At 43.1% G+C, this 24327-nt stretch overlaps 1 protein-coding gene across 40 annotated transcripts in view; it reads right to left on the reverse strand.

Moving 5' to 3' along the window:
- Positions 1-22731, reverse strand: part of LOC138920313 (FERM domain-containing protein 3-like) — an 80450-nt gene extending 57719 nt beyond the window's left edge. For 6 of the 40 annotated variants that reach the window (XR_011431274.1, XR_011431273.1, XR_011431272.1 and 3 more), the window contains exons 1-3: positions 22511-22608; positions 20355-20410; positions 15315-15438 (exon numbers count right to left, since the gene is read on the reverse strand). The gene's annotated coding sequence lies outside the window, so the exon portion shown is untranslated. Of the gene's footprint in view, positions 1-5449; positions 6672-10552; positions 11610-15314; positions 15439-18080; positions 18160-18294; positions 18538-20354; positions 20411-20803; positions 21153-21325; positions 21472-22098; positions 22307-22510 lie in introns of those variants that run through there. The other 34 variants (XR_011431238.1, XR_011431237.1, XR_011431240.1 and 31 more) reach the window with 25 other exon arrangements.
- Positions 22732-24327: the final 1596 nt, after the last annotated feature.

Raw genomic sequence — 24327 nt, forward strand, 5'->3', positions numbered from 1 at the left:
TATGTATATTATGCCGTCTAATCTTTACAACCCTTTGAAACAGGTTTCTTATCATTTTTTACAGAAGGGCATGACCTGAACGACAGGCAAGGTAATATATATTTAATGTGCTAGCACACAAGAGGGAGACAGGGATGGAGAGCCCCCTTATACTGTGAGGGATTCTTTGGATATAAATGACAGCAAATACAAAGAGGATCTGTTGATTCAGGCACCTGAAAAAGTCTGGGAGTAAGGCTGCCCTCAGGCAGGAGGATTCATGCTGGGGCTCAGTTGACGCCATCAAGATTCAGTTTCTATCCATTTCTTGGCTCTATATTCTGGACTGGCTTCACTGTAAGACTTGCTGTCTGGCAAGTTAGTAGCTACATCTTCCAAGTTAAAGTGCAGCTTAAAATGGGTTGTCTCTCTCACCGGTCCCTTCAAAAATCCCACTGTGTCTTATTGCCTCTGGTTAGGACACATGCCCATCCCTGACCAATCACTGTTGCCAAAAGCACGGACCAATCTTTTTGACCAAGCCTGAGTTAAATACCCACCCTTAAAGTAAGAGTGTCATGATAAACAACTCCATGTGCACTTGGACTGAGACTGAGAACTGAGTTAGTTCCCCAAAGGGCAATAGAAGGACTATTTCCAGAAGATGAGTGAATGCTGGGTGTCAAAACAACAACAACAACAAAAACAAAACAACTACAGCCCTCTTTCTCACTGCCCCACTTCTGCCTTCTTGTCCAGAGTCATGCCATGGACTGAAGCTTACATCCGCAGGAAATGCCAATTCTGTGGAGATCTTGGGACAGGAAAGAGGCCCAGGATAGGAACTCAAAGTGGGAGGAAGCAGTTAGAGGCCCCAACATCCATGTGGATAGACCATCCAAAATCTGGTCTCTCACTGAATACCCTTCCTCATCTCAGAGCCCTTTACCTCCATTCCATGTCAGTTATGGCCATATCCTAGAACTTATCACCAGGAACACTTCTGCATTCTGAAAGAAGATAGTCTAACATTCCACCCTTTATCCTCTCAGCTTATGCCCTCGGTATGCCAATTCCTCAACCTATTCAGGAACTACAAGCCACTTTATACTTTCCCCTGTCCATCTGACAACTGCTGTCTCCATTTCCTCCCTCTGCAAGGAAAATTTTATGGTCCATCACTTAACCCCAGGCCTAAACAGCGCTACTCTAAACTGCCTACCCCTTTCTCCTTTCAGCTGTCCTGCCTGGCAAAATCCAACTCTGCCTTTGAATAAGGAGCTGATTCCTCTTGGATGAAATCACATGAGTAAGAGTTTTGGGTCCCCATAAATGTCTGTTCTACAGCTACTGGTCAGCTCCAACACTGCCTGAGAATCTGCAGTCACTCCTCCTGTGTTACCATGTGCACTCTTCTAACCACGTGGGACACCCAGTGGAGGCAACAAACAGAGTCCCTGCCTCGGTGGTGCTTCTGTGCTTGTTTTGTCAGTCAATTCTCTTGCCTAAGTTCTCACAACGATTTCACTTTCCCACAATGTGTCCACACTTCTCACTCCAGCACACGTGCTGGACCACCACAGGGGAATGAGACGTCATCACATGGGAACTTTTCATCATAAAAACTTGAAAATAATAACAAAACAAAAATACAATCCCCATCCCCTCTTCCCTTCCCATTATACAGACAGTTTTCCCTCAATGCTTTCCTTGATCATCCCTAGCTGGGATCTGCCCTTGCTTTCCAATTCACAACACTTTTTACACGTGTGGAGTATGTGGCTTATCTACCTTCCCAGAGGAGCAAGACCATGTTTCCCTGATCACAGCCAGGGACACCTAGCAGAGATCAGAATCCTCTGGAGGAACATATAGGCAAAGGGAGGGATTCCCAAGGGGAGGCCCGGCCCAGAGTGCTCTGGGGGTAGGGCCACATCCGGTGGCAGGGCCTGAAAGGCTGTTTGAGAGGTCTGTTTGGCTTAATGATGGCAGCACAGGCCAGCTGGATCCTGTTTCCATTGCTTCTCGAAGACAAAAGTTGAGATTTAACTCAAAGACAGGTTCTCACAAAGGTTTCTGGATGCCCAAGTGACCTTACCCCCTGCCCTGCCCGAAGGGTCCTTCCCTCCATCTGCCATTTCCATCCAGGCCAGTCAGGCCTTGTGCCTTCTCAGCCTGAACCCTGACTCAGGGCCCGGCCTCAAAAGATGCTTGGAGGTCTGGAGACGGGGCTGCATCTGCCAGACACTGCTCCTTTCCCGAGGGAACCTGAGGGAACTCCACCGAGGTGATGATAGTAATAAATAGAGTAACAATATTGATGACTGTTAAGTCTTCACCTTGTACTGGCTACCTGGCCTTGCACAAGTAACCTAAGTCTCAGATCTCCTCTATTAAGTATGGAGATACTAATACGTGCTAACAGGGTTGGCCCCGAGAACTGGAATGAGCAAGTAAAGAGCTCTGAACAGTTAGAACAGTTAAATTTCTAACATCAGAAGTTTAACAGGTGTTACCTATTATTACCATTCACTTAAAATGCTAGACCTCCTCTTTATTATTTTAGAAGTGTCAATTTTCCACCACGTCCTTCCTTCCTTCCTTCCTTCCTAACAAATACATTTATTTAGTACCCAACATGTGCCAGACACTGTGCTAGGTTCTGGAATACAATGAAAAGCAAAAAGAGGTAGAGTTCCTGCCTTTGTGGATCTTACAGTCTAGCGAGGAGACCAAGCAGAAATTAGATAATCACACAAGTTCATGTAAATATCCTGTATTACATTCTATGAGGGGTTCATGAGCTGGTTGATGGTGCCAAGGGAGTTTAAAATATGGGGATCTGGCTTAACCAGAGAGGAGAGGGTCTTCCTCAAGTGTCTCTCAGGAGCTGATAAAGGTTAAGAGGTAAAAGGTGAGTAGGAGACAATTCGGCAAAGCAGGGAGGGAGGAGTGCTCCGGGCAGGGGAATTTGGGTGATGGGAGCAGACAGTGTGGAGGGAGGAATGTGATGCAACAAGAGGGAAAAGCACAGGGGGCACAGATTACGCAGATCTCTCTGGGGCAAATCAACTAGTTAAGTCTTTGGAGCAATGGGAAGGCCAGGGGAAAATTTTAAGTTAGGATTTATGTGTATGTGTAGGGTATTCGAATTTTAGTAGTATTATTTGAGTTTCCAAAAGATTACTGTGAATGAATTACCATGAATAAATGCTGTGAATTAATGAGTTACTGTGATTTAAGGTGAAGAATGGTTTGGAGGGGGATAAATAGGATGGGAGAGGCCAGTGAGAAGGCTACTGCAGTTATCTACGAGAGAGACGACGTCAGCATGGAATATGCTGGTGGGGGCCAAGGTGGAGTGATGAGGATGAATGGGAGTGGTATTTAACAAAATTCCTAAGATTTGGAGATGGATGAGGTTGAGGATGGGGCAGGGAGAGCTGGGTGCATTGGATGACTTCATTAATTCTGAGACGGAACATTTTTCCTTTTGTTTCCCTCCAGTGCCCAGGAGGTCTAGGTTCATACAACATACGGGGTCTTTTATAGAGTTGCAAGAGTCAGCAGACCCGAAACATTTGAGAAAGACCACTCAGGCTGCTGATTAGCCAAAATTAAAGAGGAAGTTGATCTTTAACCCTTGTTTTCGTTTTTTCCAGCTGCAGAAGTCAATTTTGGTTGCTCTCTGACTCAAGTAAACACCACTCCCTGTCACCTTATCCCTTTGAGGGTCAGTTCCACTTCTATAGTTTCAGTGGGACATGATTCTCACTGACAGTAGAAAGTTCGGCACCCAGAGCTGCAGCTGTGAAAATACTTTCTCCTCTCCAGAATTATTAGTACTTCTGGGAAACACGTCCTAGTGCCAACCACTCACTGGTCCTGAAGTGACCCTGTTATTGGAGGAGGTAGTAAAGGAAACAGTATTTCCAAAACCCCAGGTTGCACTCTCTGGCATCAAAAGGTGTAAGCGATGAAATGCTCACTAGACTTAAAGACCAGGGAGTAAACAGGGGCTGGATGCTCCCCAGACTGTCTGTGTGTGTCAACTCAGTGAAATAATCCAGGAGCAAGTGTTCTCCTCAGTGGAATAATTAGACGACAGAGGTGGTCAAGCTAACTATCTTCTTCTGGCCTGCTTTAGAATTTCTGTTATGAACAAAATCCAAGGCAGATTTAAGAGAACAGGACAAAGACTGCTAGATGTTGAACTGGAATGGAACCCATGTTTTATTCATCTTTGTATCCAAGCACATCCACGGTGCTCTTCAGGTGGTAGATGCTCAGTGAATGTTGGTTGGTTCAAGGATTCCTCTATGTTTTCATGGAGTATTTCTATGGTATAGAGAGTTAATCCTTTTTTGTCCCACTTGGTAGAGATGGATGCTTCCTGTACTCTGTATTTATTTTAAACAGTATTTAGCTATGAGGATGTAATAAAATGAAATAATAAGGAAATCAGTTTTAGCATGATTTTACATATACAGATAGATATACTTTCTGACTAGGTTCACATATGGATGCTCTCCCTGGAAGATGCCTTTGCCACCTAAATTGCACCAGACTGAGGTTATTGATGTGAGAGGAAGGGAAGGTAAGATAAAACTCACAACTTAATTTCTAGACAGGATTGTGATTTAAAAAATGAATTTTGGGTGCTTCTCGTGTACCTGGCACAGGCACTGGGGATTTAGTTGTGGTTTCTGATTTGACACAACCCAGAAGAATGGTTCTATGGTCCCCTGTCCTCTAAGCAGTTGGTCTGTTCTCTTGATCACTATTCTGTACTTTCCCACCAGCTCCCCATCAGGGCCCCATTCCTTCTGCTCTGTCCTGGTGGAACAGTCCCTTGACCTCCATTCTTGCACTACTCTATTCTCAACTTCTCCTTGTTGTTAGATTACTCTGTTACGAGTTGTCAAGTTGTGGTTCCAAGACCAGCAGCATAAGTATTGCCTGGAAGTCATCAGAAATGGAAATCCTTGGCCCTCACCCTGGACCTACTCAGGAAGGAACTCTGGCTGTGGGGTGGGGCTCAGCAATTTTGTTTCAACAAGCAGGTAACCTCCAAGGTGAGAACCACTGCTGTACATAGAGCTCAGTGCTGAACATATCACCCCTTCGCCCAACACCCTTGACTGCTTTCCTGCCAACAACCACGTGAGCGTGTGTGCATGTCCTTCTATCCAAGCCCCTCTGCAGTCGAGCACCAGCTCATGTGTCCCTATCCCTGAAGGTGTGTTCCACACTGTCATCCTCATGGGTTACCTGTTCCTCCCTCTACTCTCCTGCTTCCTCTGTGTTAATGTTGGGTGCTCTGCTAGGAATGCCCTCTCTCCTCCCTCTCAGTGTAGAAACCTTACTCATTCTTTAAAGCCCACTTAATAACATAGGTGAGGAACACATTTCCTCTATCCGCTCGGGGTTCTTCTGGCTGGAGAATGAATTAAATTCACATGAGACAGAATAACAGGAGAAAATTAAACAAAGCTTTATAACATGTATACACGGGAGAGGCTCAGGCAACCTGAGCAACTCGCCAAAATGGCTGAAGCCACCACCTTAAATATCATCTTCAGCTAAAGACAAAGGAGGATGTTGGGGGTGGGGGGAGTTGATCATGGGAGATTACCACAGGGGTACAGTAAACAAGAGTCAGGTTATTATGCAGACTTGAGTCCTTGCCTTCCACATTGGTAAGAGTTTCTAGAGATAAGATCATCCCTCCTTCCTGGTACAGAGAAGGAGACACCTTTACAGATGGAGATTTCCTTTACAATATAAATGTCTCTTAACAAAAGGTAAGTAAATTCTACTTTTCAGAGTTTCTTTCCTGTCTCCAGTTTTTAAAAGTAACCAGGCCAAAATAATCCTCACGCCAAGAGAAATATCTTGGGGTGGCCAATTCCAGTCTCCCATAATAATATTTATCTAAGTAACTCATACCTGTGCCTTTAAAATCAAATAATACTGAAGGGTTTACAAAGAGCCACAACAGGCCCTCTCCCACCTCACAACCCCAATCCTTCCTATCCCCCCAGTTCCTTTCCCCACTGAAACCACATTAGCCATTTCTAGTGTAGTTCTTCTTGCATTTACTTCTACTTATATAACTAATAGGCGAATACTTCTACTTAAAAGTAATTTTAAAACATTATCTACTAACTGCTTGCCACGGTAGATAAAATTTGAACACTAAAATTGTAGGTGGATAAAATTTGGTTGACACTCCATTCCCCTCGACTCTTCTCAGTCTCACCTCAGTTAAATCTTATTCATGCCAAGTCCATCTTGTATCTCTTAATGCATGTCTGACCTCCCTACCCTTGTATTACAGCCACATTTGTATGTGTGTGTCTCCCACACCCACTGGGTGGTAAGAGCCAGGGAAGTCTAAGTCTTTTACTTTCTCTGAATTCTCCCAGGGCAAAGCACAGGGCCCAGAATATAGGCACACATGGAGTAAATGTGACCAACTTAACCATAAAGTAAAATATCTGCCTGACTTCTGAAGCTCGGTGGCGTGACAACAGTACTAGGAATGAGTCTTCCCTTCCCAAAGCGGTTTTCCAACATTATTGTGGGGAATAGTAAACTGGAGTCAGGAGACTTGAGCCAGACCATCTTCTCGCTGAATTCTTCTAAGACCTTGGGAAAGGCACTTAACAGCTTTGCTTCCATTCTTCCATCTATAAAGTGGCAACAATAATAGCCATGGGCAGAGTTGTAGGGAGGACCAAATGCAACAGCACATGTTATCAAATATAAGGCATTGATTCCTTATGTTTAAAACGAAAAGGCAACGCCATTATCTGGTTGCACACAGGACTCTAAGGAACATTAAAAACAACTTTTAAATAGAAAACTTCATTTTTAGATTATCCAGAGGGTCTTTCTTCCAAAGTAAGTCTAAGATTTTGCAGGGGAAATTGTATTCTAATCATCCAAAATTTGAAGCAAGAAAATTCAAACGTTTAGGGCCACTAGTCTATTCTTACTTTAACTTTTCTGTATTCTTACTTCAACCTTTTTTTATTATTATTATTTAATTGACGCCATGTTGCTTTGTAACATTGTGTAATTTCAGGTGTACATTAGGCTTTGAAGGGCCTTCAAGCCTAATCTTGGTTTGATGGTTGAAAAAGAAAATCATCCAAAGGCACATTTTCTAAGCCCTTATCTGGCCCTATCCATTAGAGCAACGTGAGCTACTGTTCTATGAAAACTAATTAAACCTTAAAATTTATGACCAGCTCTCAATCACCACGGTTAACGGGACTACATGCACACATAATTATATCTTACATTTATACAGTGATTTTAACTTCTTCAATGCTCTTTTCACTGTATTGTGTATAAAAAACATGAATGTTTTGAAATACACAAATAAAGCAAAAAAGAAATCTTAGAAATCAATAATTTCAACTTTATACCTTTCCAAAGTCACGAGAAATAGTAAAACTGTCTAATAGGACTTTCATCTCCCTACTCTTTTCTTGACCCCGCTCAACTAAAGGCAGAAATGACTGAAAGATCTGGAGAAATCTCCAGAGACGAAGCCAAGGAGGGAAGGAAGCCAAGGACCTGGGCCATCCACAAATTAGATCATTAGCTCCAGGATAACTGAGAATAACTGACTGTGTGACTATGGCCAGAAAGTCCAGAAAGAGATGAAAAGGCGAAGGAAATGACATGTGAGTAACAGTATTTACAGGGCCTGTCACTGTCGTTCTCTCAACAAACATCACTGAGCACCTACTGTATGCCAGGTACTTTCAACAAAGAGGATGGCTACAGCAATGAACAACCCAGGCAAGACTGCTACTCTCATGTAGATGACCCTCCTGAATGGTGCAGACAAACAACAAACAAGAACACAAACACGTAAACAAGATAACTTCAGGTAGCACTAAGCTCTGTGAAGTCCATAAACACAGGAATGTGATAGAGCCTTGGGGAGAGGATGCTGCTGTAGATAAGGTCGTCAAGGAAGGCCTCTCAGAGTATCTGAGCTGCAACTTGCAAGAGGAGCCCACCCTGTGGAGGTCTGCTAACCAGATAATGGAATGAGTGAACTCACCAAGTATGCTAGAGGGAGGGGGCTCCAGGACAGCCACAGGGGTGTCCAGGCCAGGCCAAGTTCTGTGGCTATTCACTTTGTGTTCTTTGGAGATATTGCTAAAACCTCTCTAGGACCCCTGAATTATTGTGTCTACAATGGGAGTTGCTCATACTGATCACTGTGACAGGTACTCTGAGGAATAATGGGTTGTCATGAGGAGCTACATAAATGCTCACTAATGATCACAATTAAGAACCTTTCATTCAAGTCAGCACTGTGATAGGCAGATCACACTTAGATGCCTCAGCAAGTGTGGAAATTAACATGACTGCTCCCTGTGCACACCAGCACCATCCTTTAAAACAGAAAAAAATAAATGAGCCGATGCTCCTGATAGTCAAAGTGGTTAGTGATCAACTAACTGGAGAGAAAGCTGGTGTGTGAAGTGTAAAATGGGAGCAGGAAGATAATGGCACATCACAGCCCAGCACAGGCAGAGGGTAACTAGTGAATCAACTGGGTGCTTGCTGCTGCACGTGTCCTCTGCTACAGAGTGGTCATTCTAACCTCATCAGGAAGAGGTGCTGGCAAGAAAATCCTGGCAGAGGGGAAGTGGGGTGAGAAGGAGCCGGATCAGCAGCATCTCTGGCAGCAGCCCCTTCTGGCCCACTTGGCCTTGGTAAGCCTCATTGGGGGAAGGACTGAGTAGCCCCACCTTGGAAGGGCACCAAGGAAGTGGGGAGGGAGAAAGGGAGGGATGAGCATTGCATTGTCTCCTTTCTGGAATGAAACATCCCAATGCCATCAGAGACGTCAGTTGTCTTCACAGCTGAGCCTCCCCACACAGAGATATGAATCCAACCCATAATTTCAGAGGAGTGTTTTTCAAACTGCAGGTCCTGACCCATGACTGGATTGTGACAAGCACTTAATAAACAATGAAATAAAATGGAATAAATAATATTAGAGTGCATCACATGTAATAAAGGGAAGTAAAGTTTCATAAAACTTTTGTATTAGTTTCGTGCATGTGTGTGTGTATACTGGTTTATATAAAAATTATTTCACATTTTTTTTGTGAGTTGCTGTCAAAAGAGTTTGAAAGCCCCTGCCTTGGATTTAAAGCTATCTGAAACAGTTTTATAGTATACCAGTTTGAAATGAAGCCCCAACAATATATTTAAAACATAAAAGTGTAGATAGCCTTTAGTTACATATTTTAAGGGGACTGACAAGTTACTTTTCCTTAGAAGTCTAGCCCTGGGACGACTGGGCATTTTCCAAAGGGCCAGGCACCAGTTAGCCCAAGAAATGGTAGGAGCCCAAATGCTCTCTCCTTGGGAGGCCCTGAGGTACAGGATCCTCATCTGATCTGTTATGCTGCTGTTGCCCTACTGCAGTGGCTTGGAAGTACTGTGTCTTCCCTAAGCAGATCAGAAGGACCCAGTTTGCCCAAGGTCTCAGGCTGCCAGCAAGATGATGGGGCCTGCCCGGTGGCGCAGCCGTTAAGTGCACATGTTCTGCTTCGGCAGCCTAGGGTTCTCTGGTTCACATCCCGGATGCGGACATGGCATTGCTCAGCAAACCATGCTGTGGTAGGCGTCCCACATATAAAGTAGAGGAAGATGGGCAGATGTTAGCTCAGGGCCAGTCTTCCTCAGCAAAAAGAGGATTGGCGGCAGATGTTAACTCAGGGCTAATCTTCTTCAAAAAAAAACAAAAAAACCCCCCAAAAAACAGATGGCATTGCACTTCTCCCCTATTCGTGGGACTTGCACCCAGCTTGGAGAGCTGGAAAACTCCACCCTTAGCTCCACTCTTGGCTAGAGAACCTCCCTTTTCCTTCCCACTGGGTCCTGGGAAGATGGGAGGCAGCAGTAATGGGTACTTGTGTTTTATCCACACCAGGTGAGTCTGTGTTTTTGTGTGAAAGCCGAATCAAGTAGAGGAGAGTTCTATCCCTGGAATCAGAAAATGAATTCTTAATGAGAGTAATGACCAATCTGCTAATGAGCTTTGGGGACAGACGGCACATCTTCCTGCAGCTGATGGATGCCCCTTTCAGAGCATCTATTATATCCTCCCCAGGTCTTCACTCAGCTGGGCTCACACACTTCAGAACCAAAAGAATTCTCAGGGCAGGAAGGGACCCCCTCACTTTTCTGGCTCTTGCCTCCTTGACATTTTCCAACTTCTCACTTTGCATTCTACTCTCTCTGCCATTAAAATGGCCGTCTATTAAACTGATTAGTGGAATCTGCCATATTGTATTGCAACTTTTTCCATCTGCTTATGGTTTTTAATTTTTTTCATAGAAAGCCCTGATGTAAATCCTTTACTCTTCTTTTATTATGCCTTTATTTTGACCTTACTACTGCTGAAAAACAACCAAACTCCATCATCACTGCCCCTCATCCTAATCTCCATCAACACTCTCCTGTTATCCAGGTTTTTTAATATACTCTCAAGAGGGAGTGAACAAAGATGGACTAAATTTTTACACAGACATTTTTGTTTCACATGCAACATTTATTTTCAACAGGAGCTTTCAGATGAATTAACAAAGCAAGGTAAAGTTGTTACCAACATTAGAATCTGATTTTAAAATATTTTTTAGAGCTCAAAACGTGGCATAAAGCAGATTCCTATTTAAGAAAAAGAGCCTCATTATATAAGTTGTCATGAAGACCCTGAGACTCTCCTATAAAGCAGTGCTATGGGAGGATATGAGGCACAGTCTCGGTCACCCCAAGAGTTAATTTAAATGGAGAAAGTGTGGGGCTGGCCCCACAGCTGAGTAGTTAAGTTTGCATGCTCTGAGACAGAGGGAGGGATTAAGGAAGCAAGGAAGAAAGGATACATAAATTAATGAATAAATAAATAAATAAATGGAGAAAGTGAGATCGTCTCCCAAAGCACTGGAATTGATTTTGCCCTGAGCCTCTCCTTAGCTTTAAATTCTTATAATCACAGAATATACAGAAGGAAGAAACTTGGTGTTCATTCTAACTGCCCCATTTTAAGAACCCGGATATCGAGGCTCAGAAGCATGAGGTCATTAAGATAATTCAGTTATGTGGCTGGTTACTAGGACTAGAGTGGTTTCAGAAAGGATGCAGAAAAGTGAAACTATTTGAGAGCTATTTAGAGACTGCAATAATCAGCACTGACTGACTGGTTGGTGGTGGGATGAGACATTGGATACTAAGGGAGAGGGAAGATTCAAAGATGTTGCTTGAGTCTTTAGCTTTAGCATCCATGCAAATTGGAGGCATTCATTTTGAAGGAGGACATAGGAGAAAAAGTATCTGCAGAGAAAGACTGCGAGTTTAGTCGAGGAGTGCTGAGTTTTGGGTACCTTTGTAAAATCCAAGACAATGTACTACAATTGAACATACACAGGAAAAAAACCAGGACACTACTGAGTTCTCAAAGTTTAGTAGAGAGAGTGTCTCCAAGAGGATGTTATCATCATCCACAGCTGCTGTGAGGTCAAGTGAGACAAAGATGGAAAGGTGTCTATTAGGTTTAGCTGTAAGGAAGTCATTGTTGACTTTGGCAACGCCTAGAAGAAAACAGAGGGAAAAACCTCCTTGATATCAGTCTTGGGAATGGTTTTTGGATATGACACCAAAAGTACAGGCAATAAAAGCCAAAATAAACAAGTGAGATTGCATCAAAGTAAAATGTTTCTGTACAGCCAAGGAAATAATCAACAGAGTGAAAAGGCAACTTAGACACCGGGAGAAAATATGCGCAAATTACAGTAATAATTATAAGGGGTAAATATCCAAAATACACAGGGAAATCATACAACTCAATAGCTAAAAAGAAAATAAGCAGATTAAAAAAGTAGGCAAGGGATCTAGGTTGACATTTCTCAAAAGCTATACAAATGGCCAACAAGTTTATGAAAATATGCTCAACATCACTAATCCTCAGAGAAATGCAAATCAAAACCAGAGCGAGATATCACCTCACACCTTAGAGAATGGTGATTACCAAAAGACAAAAGACAACAAGTATTGGTGAGGATGTGGAGAAAATGGAACCCTTGTACACTGTTGATGGGAATCTCCACTGGTAGAGCCATCTGGAAGACAGTATGAAGGTTCTTCAAAAAACTAAAAATAAGGGGCTGGCCCCGTGGCTGAGTGGTTAAGTTCGGGCGCTCTGCTGCAGGAGGCCCAGTGTTGTGTTGGTTCCAATCCTGGGCGCGGACATGCCACTGCTCATCAAACCACGCTGAGGCAGTATCCCACATGCCAGAACTAGAAGGACCCACAATGAAGAATATACAACTATGTACTGGGGGGATTTGGGGAGAAAAAGGGGAAAAAAAATTAAAAAAAAAAAAAAACCTAAAAATAAAACTACCCTGTGATCCACCAATTCCACTTGTGGGTATATATCCAAAGGAAAAAAAAATCAAGATCTCAAAGAGATATCTGCACTCCCATGTTCACTGTAGCATTATACACAACAGCCAAGACATAGAAATAATCTAAATGTCTGCTGATGGATGAATGAGTAAAGAAGATGTGGTATATATACACACAATGGAATATTATTCAGCCAAAAAGAAAAGACAGAAATCCTGACATTTGCACCAACATGGATAAACTTTGACGCCATTACACTAAGGGAAATAAGCCAGTCACAGAAAGATAAATACTGTGGGATCTCAGTGCAATCTAAAAAAGTCAAACTCATAGAAACAGAAAGTAGAATGGTGGTTTCCAGGGGCTGCAGACATGGGAAATGGGGCACAAAGTTCAGTTATGCAAGACGAGTAAGTTATGGAGATGTCATGTACAGCAATGTGACTATAGCTAACAGTACTGTACTATATTCCTGACATTTACCAAGAGGATAGATCTTAAGTATTCTCACCACAAAGAAATAAAGGTAACTATGTCAGGTGATGGATATGTTAATTAGCTTGATGGTGGCAATTAATTCATAATGTATACCTATATCAAAAGACGAAGTTGTACACTTGAAACATATACAATTTTTATTTGTCATTATGTGTCAATAAAGATGGAAAAAATGCACAAAAGCCATGAACAGACATCTTACTGTCTAAGGATATATATATGGCATATGAACACATGAAAAGATATTTAACATCAGTAGCCATTAAGGAAATGCAAATTATGACCATGAGGAGATATCACTATACACCTATTACAACCACAAATACAAAAAACAGTGGCAATACCAAGTACTAGGAAGGACAGGAAGTAGCTGGATTTCTCATACAATGCTGGTGGAAATGCAAAATGGTACTGCCACTCTGAAAAATAGTTTGGCAGTTTCTTAAAGAACAAAATATATACTTGCCATACAACACCGATCACACTCCTGGGCATTTATCCCAGAGAAATAATAATTTATGTTCACCCAAAAACCTGAACACGAACATTCATAGCAGCTTTCTTCATTAAAGCCCAAGACAAGAAAGAACCAAGAAGTTCTTCAACAGATGAATGGCTAAACAAACTACAACACATTCACACAGTGGAACACTGTGTAGTAATAAAAGAAATAAACAAGTGATACACACTACAACTTGGATTGATCTCAATCTCACATCAAATACTCTATGATTCCATTTATATAACGTCCTTGAAAGGGAAAAATTATAGAGCTGAAGACCTAATAAGTAGTGGGCAGGATTAGCGAAGGTGTGGGAGAAGGACGGGTATGATTATAAAGAGGCAGCATGAGAGAACCCTTTGTGGTGATAGAAGAATTCTGTATCTTGATTGTGGTGGTGGTTACACCCATCTCCACATGTGATAAAATGGCACTAAGCTATTCACACACATTGTACCAGTGTCTGTTTACTGGTGTTGAGACTATATTATGGTTATGTAAGACGTAACCATTGGGAGAAGCCTGTGAAGAATACAACTGTGCCAATTCCTGTGAATCTATAATTATGTGACATAAAAAGTTATTTAAAGAGTATATGTAAAAGCCAGAAACAGCCTAAAAAAATTTGCTTCTTAAAGGCAAACTAGAGATGGAGAAAAAAGTTTGCAAAAATATTATTTGATAAAGGTCTGAACTTCTTCAACTCAACAGTAAGACCAAAACAAAGTAAATACAATAAAAAATGGGCTAAATATTTGATCAGACACTTCATTAAAGGAGATTATAAATGGTTAAAAAGCAAATGAAAAGAAGTTCAACACATTCACCAAGGAAACGCAAATTAAAACTCAGTAAGATACAAGCAGACACTAACTAGAATGGTTAAAAATATTAAGACTTACCAAAGCATCTGTTGGTAACCAGAGAGCAATGAGAAAACTCAGACATTGCTTATAGGCATGAAAAACAGTAGAGCCAGTTTGGACACATTTGTAGCTTTTCACACAGTTACATATGAACTTACCAGAAGACCCAGCAAGCCCACTCCTAGGTGCTTACACAAGAAATGAAAACGTGTCAACACAAAAAATTGTATGTAAATATTCATTGCAGCTTTATTCATAATGGCCCCAAATGGAAAAAAACCCATGTGGTCCATCAACTGAAAGGAAAACAAACTGTGGTTTATGCACACAAGGGAACACTACTCAGAACAGAAAGAAGAAACTAGTGATTCACACACGTACAGGACTCTCAAAGGCATTCTGCTGAGCAAAAGAAGCCAGACAAAAGAGTCTATACTCGGGGCTGGCCCGGTGGCATAGTGGGTTAGTTTGCGGGCTCTGCTTTGGTGGCCTGGGGTTCATGGGTCCGGATACCAGGCATGGACCTAACACCACTCATCAAGCCACGCTGTGGTGGCATCCCACATAAAACAGAGGAAGATTGGCACAGATGTTAGCTCAACTAAAATCTTCTTCAAGTAAAAAGAAGAGGATTGGCAACAGATGTTAGCTCAGAGCCAATCTTTCTCATGTACAAAAAGAGTCTGTGATTCCATTGATATGAAAGTCGAGAAAAGGCAAAACTACTGCAATAGAAAACAGACCAGTGATTGCTCTCAGGCATCTGAGAGGTAGGGGTGGAGGGAGGGGACTTACTGCAAAGGAGGACAAGAATGTTTTTGGCATGATGGAAATATTCCAAATCATGTTTTGATGATGGTCATCTACTATATCATTTTTGAAAACTCACTCACATGTACACTGAAAAGTGCTGAGTTTTATTTTTTCTTATACACACCTCAACAAAACTGGTTAATAGGTAAAAAAGAAAAAACAAAATCTGCAGACTAAAGGGAGTCACATGGTAAGGTCTGCTCACCCACCAGACAAGGCAACTGTAGTTCTCCAGCATCACCACGTCTCTGTACAGGGTCCTCTGTGCAGACTCCACCTGCGGCCACTCCTCCTGGGGAACTCCACAGGCACGTCCTTGAATGACACTGACACCTGCAACAGCACATTTCTAATCAATGTGAGGGTCCAGAAGCAGTGACACAGAGAACACTTTTAGAAACTAAGTCTTACTATGTTTACTGTTCACAATTTAAAACAAAATGCTATAAAGGATGACAATCACGGGGCCCTAATTCTGTCTTATACTTTGAGAAGACATACATCATCAGTAAAAAAAAATTATTCTCATGCCGATTTATTTATATTTATTTTTATTTTATACACATATATTGTCGCTTAATAATGAGAAACCTTAATGCCTTATTTTTTTAGGTAAAGTTATTATAAACAGGATTCTTGTATATATTTTCCATAGCCCAATGGATTATGCTGAGCACTCTGCAGAGTATATGCACCCCAGCCTGGAGATCTCTGCTGGGGTAATAGGAAACCACTAAGAGACACATGTAAGCCCAGGGAGGCATTACACATCACCAGATTTTTATTTCAGGAGTAATGCTCTAGAACAGGATTTCTTCAACACGGCATTACCAACACTGTGGGCCAGAGGATGCTATTTTTGTGGAAGACTGTGCTGTGTATTTTACGATCTTTTTCAGTATCCCTGTCTTCTACTGATTGGTTGCCAGCAGCATCCCCAGTTGTGACAGTTAAAACTATCTCCAAACATTGCCAAATGTCTCCTGGGGAGCAAAACTGACTGTAGCTAGCAACCACTGCTCTACATGAATAGTGGACAAGGTCTTAAGCAGCAAAACAAAAGACCTAATTTAAGAAATTACGATATTAAGGCAAAGCAACAAAGATAAAGAATGGGAAACTAATTCTTAGAGAAAACAAAATCTGGTCATTATTTTCTTGTGCAACTATACAGAGAGATGCTCCACAAGCAAATGGGTGGATGCTGATGCCATACACAGAGACTAGAAGAATAAATAAGAGTCAGAGGTTGGGTCACTAGAATTTAGGAGACTTTAGTCATTTAGATGGTAACTGAAGTCATCAGAGAAAAAGGTCTGGGTCAGAAAGGACATAGAAACTGAGGAGAGAAAAGGTACCAAATACAGAATTCAGGGAAATAGTAAAATTGAAGATGCAAGCAGAAACTGAATAAGCCATGAAGGCTGAGAAAAAATTTCTAAATGGTGGAATGAGAAAGCAGAAAGATTAAACTACTGGACATTAAGAGAAGAGAGAATTAGAAGCATAAATGACTCCTCTAGTTCAAGGGAATAGCCTGAGCACACACATTTACGAGCCCTGCCTCCAAAAACACACTCAGATAAAATACAAAACCTACTATAAAAGTACAACAAAAAAGGAGTGCAGAGAAACATCCCAGAAGAAGGCCCAAAAATATGAACAAATTTTGGAAGACAGGGGATAAGGTCATATTAGATGAGAAAGACAGGACAATGTAGCCCACAACCTAATGCAAACAGAGAAGTGGGCAGAAAGAGCAAGGTGCTGATGAGAGCCCAGAAAGACGTCCAAGCTTCAAGCAAGCAAGACCTGGAACAACGTGTGTGGTGGGAAGAACGATTAACAGAGTAAACTTCCTCTTTGAATACAGGTGACATCATTCAAATAAGTGAGGAAAGGCTGGACAATAATGTCACAGGGATAGCTGGAGGCCACCTGGGAAAAGATAGTTAGATCTCTCTCTCAAGCCACAGAGCAGGATAAAATAAAATGCATTCAAGATCAAAATGCAAGAAACAAAATCACATTCTACAAGACTACACAGAACAATGATTTTACAATGTTAGAATGGGAAATGCCCAGCTATGACTGAAAATCCAGGAATCAGAAAAGAAAAAGACACTAAACTTAACAACATAAAAATCAAATGCCAGGGCGGGCTCGGCTGTGTAATGGTTAAGTTCGTGCACTCCACTTCAGTGGCCTGGGGTTCACGGGTTCAGATCCCAGGCACAGACCTACACACCGCTCATCAAGCCACACTGTGGTGGCATCCCATATAAAATAGAGGAAGATTGGCACTGGTGTTAGTTTAGGGACAATCTTCCTCAAGCAAAAAGAGGAAGAACGGCAACAGATGTTAGCTCAGGGCCAATTTTCCTCACCGAAAAAATAATAATAAAAAAAAATTTTGTTAAATCGTGAGCAAGACAAAAATACAAGAAACTAGGAAAACTGTGCAATTTATTTCACAGAAAAAGGGCTATAAGGGTATACTGGATACAGTCATTAAAATCAGTACATAAATACGAGAACAGATAAGGGATAAAGAGTTCAAAAACAAAGAAGTATAGTGAGCTATCAACAAAAAATGATGCCCCACCTATTCATGAGAAGAGCAAAGCTTATAGAACTAAAGTGAGATCAGTTGTAAGTCACACTGGTAAAAATCCAAAGTTTGATGCACACTCTATTTGCAAGGTTGTGGGGAGGAAACACACTCTCCCAGACTCTTGGCTCTACCCTCAATCAAACCTACAACCTGACTACTTCAAAGTAACTAACAGCCTTATGATCATCATTTCTTGCTAGGATTACAGAAATGGCCTCCTACATTGTACCTGCTTGCACCACTGCCCCACTAGAGTCTATTTTCAAACAGCAGACAGAGTTGTTCTTTTAAACTCTCGTTTTGACTCAGAAAGATAAAAACCTAAACCCTCTGTATTACCGAACTAAATGGAGAGACATACCGTGTTCATGAACTGGAAGACTCATGATCAAGATGTAATTTCTCCCCAAAGTGATCTATACTATACATTCTCCGAATCTCTGCAATGAAAACCAAAATCTCAGCAGACTTTTGAGATAAGAAAGCTGATTTTTAAAACATTCTGTAAAGAAGCAAAGGACCTAGAATATCCAAAACAATTTTTAAAAAGAACAAAGTTGGAAGACTTGTATTACCTGATTTCAAGACTTACTGAAGAGACACTCATCAAGACAGTGTGGTATTACAAAAAGGATTGACACAGACCATCAGAAGTGAAGAGGAGCCAGCCCTGTGGCTGAGTGGTTAAGTTCGTGCACTCAGCTTTGGCAGCCCAGGGTTTTACCGGTTTGGATCCTGGGTGTTCATCAGGCCATGCTGAGGCAGGGTCCCACATAGCAAACCCAGAGGGACCTACAACTGGAATATACAACTATGTACTGGGGGGATTTAGGGAGAAGAAGAAGAAGAAGAAAAAAAAAGAAGATCAGCAACAGTTGTTAGCTCAGGTGCCAATTTAAAAAAAAAAGAAAAAAGACCAGTCTACCAGCCTAGGATGCCCTCTACAACAGAAGCACCAAAGGCACCGTCAGGGATGGCAAAATTAAAAAAAAAAAGAAGTGAACAGAGTCTGAAACAGACCATACATACATTGCTGGTTGACTTCCCACAGAGGTGCCAAGGTAATTCAATGGAGAAAGGATAGTCTTGTCAGCAAATGGTGCTGACAGGGGGCTGTGCAGAGCCAGAGAACACAAATATGGCAAGGGCACATTCCTCTACTCCCGATGTTTAGAGTTTGCTGCCAGCATAAAATATGAAGACCCTCCGAAGCTGAAATTCTAGGTTTCAGATTGGGCCAACTAGAACACATTTTGTCCTTTTCTGATTAGCAGCTTAATACTAAAAGAGAATTTAAAAGCTGATCAAAAAAGAAAATTATGCATAAAAGACTGAAATCTGTTTTTTTTTTTTAAAAGATTGGCACCTGAGGGGCTGGCCCCGTGGCCGAGTGGTTAAGTTCGCGAGCTTCGCTGCAGGCGGCCCGGTGTTTCGTCAGTTCGAATCCTGGGCGCGGACATGGCACTGCTCATCAGACCACGCTGAGGCGGCGTCCCACATGCCACAACTAGAAGAACCCACAACGAAGAATATACAACTATGTACCGGGGGGCTTTGGGGAGAAAAAGGAAAAAAATAAAATCTTTAAAAGATTGGCACCTGAGCTAGCAACTGTTACCAATCTTTTTTTTTTTTTTTTCCCTGCTGCTTTATCTCCCCAAATCCCCCCGGTACATAGCTGTATATCTTAGTCACAGGTCCTTCTAGTTGTGGCACGTGGGACACCACCTTAATGTGGCCTGACGAGCAGTGCAATGTCCGCACCTAGGATCCGAACCAGCAAAACCCTAGGCTACGGCAGCCGAGCGTGTGAACTTAACCACTCGGGCATGGGGTCAGCCCCAAAAGACTGGAATCTTAATACTATCAATCAATTCATGAAAATACACTGAAAAACATACATAAAAATGAACAGTTTTCTATGAAAATGTAATGACGAAAGTCATACCAAGAAAAGAATACAAATCTAGTACAGACTTATGATGAATAAATTGATAATCAACCTCTTCAAGCAAAAAGTCTTCATTAGGCTCAAATTTACAGATAAGTTTCACAAAAGCTACAAGTAACAATTTTCTTATCTAAATTATTAGAAAAGAAAAGGAGCATGACCATTTTCTTTTATGAGACTGTGACCTTGATACCATAATTGGACAGAGAAACTAGAAAGTACAGTCTAATCCGACCTGTGGATACAGAAATAAAAATTCTAAATATAGTATTAGCAAAAAGTGGTAGGAAAATATGTAAGAAGCAACTTAGCAACTATCGTCTACACAGGAATTCAAGTTCATATTACAACATCCATTGTACCATTTACAGTATTTATAGATGGAAGGAAATAAACTATAGCTTTATTCCAATAGCTGCACAAAGGGAATCAATATAATGCATTGCACAGTCATGACTAATATGAAATCTCAGCAAACTGGTATCTGGAGGAAACCTACTTACCCTGACAAGGTCACCTACAAAAGCTGACAACAAACATCACAGTTAACAGTCAAACAGGGTTTATTTTCCCTCAAGATTGAATTGATCTATTTCTATTTGTCCTTTTTCCATTTCATGCATGGATCCTTCTAAACCTATAAATCCCTTACAATACAAAGTGGGGAACGGAGAAAGCACTCACCTGAGGGACGTTCACTTTCTGTGGCTCCTGGGTGAGTGTAGAGAACTGTGGTTCAGCTGAGGGGACAGAAGGAAGACAGGGGTCCTGAGATTTGACCTGCCACAGCTCCTAGAGTCACCTCCCCACATCAGCACCCCAGCTGGGGATCATCCTCCCCCAGACATAGGGCCCTCTGGGCCTTGAAAAGGCACGAGGAGGATCACAGACAGGAGGCACCACCTGTCTTTGTGTGACTCTGCAATGATCATCTGCAGTTTTTTACTGAGTGAACACAAACTTTTCTTGATTGATTTAATAATGCATGTGTCCTTCTAACAGAAAGAAATAAAAACAACAGATGAGTTGAATTAAACTACACCAGAGGATAAGACACTATTCTTTCACTAAAATTAACGTGCAAGAAAAATAGTATACATCATATATCTATTTTTCTCAGTAGTATTATTTACCTCTTGGTACAGAAAATTCACAGAAAAGAGATGGGATGCTTGAAGGCAGGAATTTTTAATTGTTCATTTCAGCTGGGATGTATTTCTCAGAAGGCCCCTTTGATAAGATGCTTTTGGTGACTTATCTGAGAGGGAACTGCAGTTTTCCTTCTGACTCTGTCACAAACCGGGTTTCCCTGGACAAGTCACTGAAACTTTCAGGCCCAATGTCTTTAAAGTTTTCAAGAGAGTTGCAAGTAGACGACTTTGGAAAATCCTTCAAGCATCATTATTCTGGGATCCTGCGAGGTCAGGATGATGTCATTAATGTCACATATGGTGACGGACACGTCTGACAGTAGCGCAGCCTCTGTAAAGAGTGGGGGCCATTTAAGGGGACCAGAGCCAGAACCTCCTCCCTCTGCCTGGTTGTTCCTGTCCCTCGGACCTCACCCTCACAAGCTCCCCAACAAAGCAGCCTTTCCTGAGCAGCCTGCCCCTGGGCCACCCCAGCTCACCTGCTCTACTCAGGGACAAACAAACCCCCCACTGTCACATGGTGTGGTGGCTCCTGAAGGTGGCATCATCACCAAGTCTGGCTCATTCTGGGCAAGGGGATGAGAACGGCTTCTGACCTTGCAAATCTAGCACCTGCTCTTTCTGGGCTCTTCTGTCTCCGCTCTGAAGCTCTGGAGAGAGGTCTAAGGTCAGAGGGGTGCTCTCCTCCAGGTAAGACTCCTGCACAGAGGCCCCTCCTTCCTGCCTCACAAGGGTTGATTTGTTCAAGGAAACTGGGACGTGGATCTGGGAAATAAATTCACTTTAGGGGACAAAATCTGATTCTTGAAATTCACTACAGTATCAGACTTGAAGGACATCCTGTCAGTGCAGAAGGGGCCAGGCCCCTCTGACCCAAGGGACCTGAAGAGACACTAGAAACCCCAGGGTACATGTGACACATGTTGGGATTCCATCCACATCCCTTCCCTTACATCCCTGGGGATGTGGGGACAGGCCACGGTCCTAAGAGCCAGGAAGGCCGCAGTGCCAGTCCTGGGCAGGTGTGACATCAGACAAAGCCTGAGGCTGAAGGGAAGCCACCTGCCCTTGAACCCAAATCCTGCGCTGCGACCTCCTGACCGAGCACATCGGGCCACTGACCTGAGCCTTGGCTGCTGGGGAAGCGGTCGTGAAGGCACATCAGGCCATCCAGCGACACCAACAAACTGACTTCCAACTATGGCAGCAGCTGTCCCTTACCCAGGGCTTCCTCCTACCCGGCCCTCGTCTAAAGACTGTACAACGATGACTCGGACCTCAAAACGACGGCGTGAGACGGCGCTATCAATCTCACGTCCACATGAGCACGCTGACCCAGGCTCTTCTGTCGCCCCTGCTCACAGGTGACAGAGCCGGGACTGACCGGGCCTTTCCGGCTCCGGAGTTCGGCTGCCCCGCAGACCCGGGCCCCGTCTGCGTTTTAACCGGCCTCCCGCCGCCGACGTGGGCTTTTCTGGGGTCGGGCTGCAGGAGAGCCGGGCACATGGTCCCCACACGCCCGGGACGCCCCAGCCCCCACTCCTGACGGGCTCCGCCGCACCTGCGCCCCGGGAGCCCGAGGCCGTGCACCGGCCGCCCCCCGCCGAGGTCCCGCCCGGGCGCACACAAGGCGCTGGGGGCGACGGGGACCCGAGAACTCCCGCCCCTAGCGCTCCCCGTCACTCTCACCCCTGGCGCGCCCTCTATTTTCTGAGGAGACTCTGGGCACCTAACGGCTTCGGCGGAGTCCGGAGAAGACGAGGGAGGAGGCGGGGCTTGGGCTGCACCTGCGCAGAAGGAGCGCGGAATCCCCTTCCCAGAGCGCCGCGCGGGAGTAAAGAGTACGTTTCCCGTAGGCCTCGGCGTCCGCTGTTGAGGTCCCTGTTTCAGCGCCCCCGCTTGTCAGGAACCTGGGGAATGATGTTCTCTCTGAGCCCGAGCCCGAGCCCAAGCCCGAAGAGGTTAAGGGTTAAACCTGAGCTCTGCCGCCAAATGCAAAGGGTGGTTCTCTATTGGCTCATGATTGAAATAGCATTTTTTTTGCTAAGTCAGTTTTGGACAAATTGAGGAAACTTGAATATGGATGGAATATTGAAAATATTGAAATTACCGTTACTTAGATGAAGTGTGAAAAAATTTTGGAGTTATGTAGTAAATTTTATTTTGGAAAAAAAAGCCATGACGACTGAAGTATTTAGGATTGAAATTTTATAGCTGTAAAATTAGAACTTCTCCCCTTTACAGCCCCAGATTCACCAACCCCTGAGCCTGGTCCCTGCGCTCCTGGAGCCCAGGGTGGAGGTTCTACTCGGGGTGGAGACAGGGGCTCTAGGCGTAGACCTTTATAGGAAAGCTGTTCTTTTTTTTTTTTTTTTTTTGAGGAAGATTAGCCCTGAGCTAACTACTGCCAGTCCTCCTCTTTTTGCTGAGGAAGCCTGGCCCTGAGCTAACGTCGTGCCCATCTTCCTGTACTTTATACGTGGGATGCCTACCACAGCATGGCGTGCCAAGCTGTGCCATGTCGGCACCCGGGATCCGAACCAGCAAAACCCGGCCGTGAGATGCGGAACGTGCGAACTTAACGGCTGGGCCACCGGCCGGCCCCAAGCTGTTGGGTTTTAAATATTAACACTGTTTCTTGCCGAATTCTCTGATTGTTTCAACAAATTTTTATGTTAATCATCTTGGATTTCCGTGCACATAACAAGTTTGGTTGCTTTTTCCTGACATTTATTATTCTTTGTCATTCTTTAATGAATTACAGATAAAAGCACAAAAATTCTGGCCAAACTATATTGAATCAATCATAATAGATTTTAACATAAAGGTCACTAATGGAGAGAAAGTGGTCACGACGTATGTTCATTTAGCAAACATTTATGGAAAACCTGTGGTGCAATAGACATCATTCTAGATGCTGGGATAGCACCATCAAATAAGAGAGATTAAATTCCCTCCCCCCATGGAGTTTATGATCAGGGTTGTTGTGGGGACCTATTAGGGTCCCCTCAAGAAACAGATGTCAATTGTCAAGAAACAATAGGACACTTGAGGAGAGTCTATTAACAAGACTATAAAAACATGGGTAGGGTGAGTGAGGCATCCTGTAACCAGTGACGGTAGGGAGTCATCATCACTCCAGGCCTATAATGAGGGTAGGTGATATTACCAGACCCTGGCAGAAAAGGCCACCCTTATGAGAGCTGTGGCCTTAGGAAGAGAAACGTTGTAATGGCCGTTACGTGGCTCAGCACAGACAGGCAAAGGAATAAATACCCAAATCTCACTTGTTGTCATCCCTCTAATGTCCTATCTTCCGTTGAGCATTTGTAAACTCCATTCACTACCTATTCCTACAATTCCATCCATCTACATCTCTTCCAGGCCTTTTTGTCACCAATTTCCAGTCTTATTCTTTTCTAGCTCCCTACTATTGGTCAATTCATTGAGCTACTGGACATGAATCAAGACAAATCTAAACTGAGGATGTGTCTCTTCTTCACAAA

Source organism: Equus caballus, chromosome 23 (genome assembly GCF_041296265.1).
Source record: "Equus caballus isolate H_3958 breed thoroughbred chromosome 23, TB-T2T, whole genome shotgun sequence".
Lineage (NCBI taxonomy): Eukaryota > Metazoa > Chordata > Mammalia > Perissodactyla > Equidae > Equus > Equus caballus.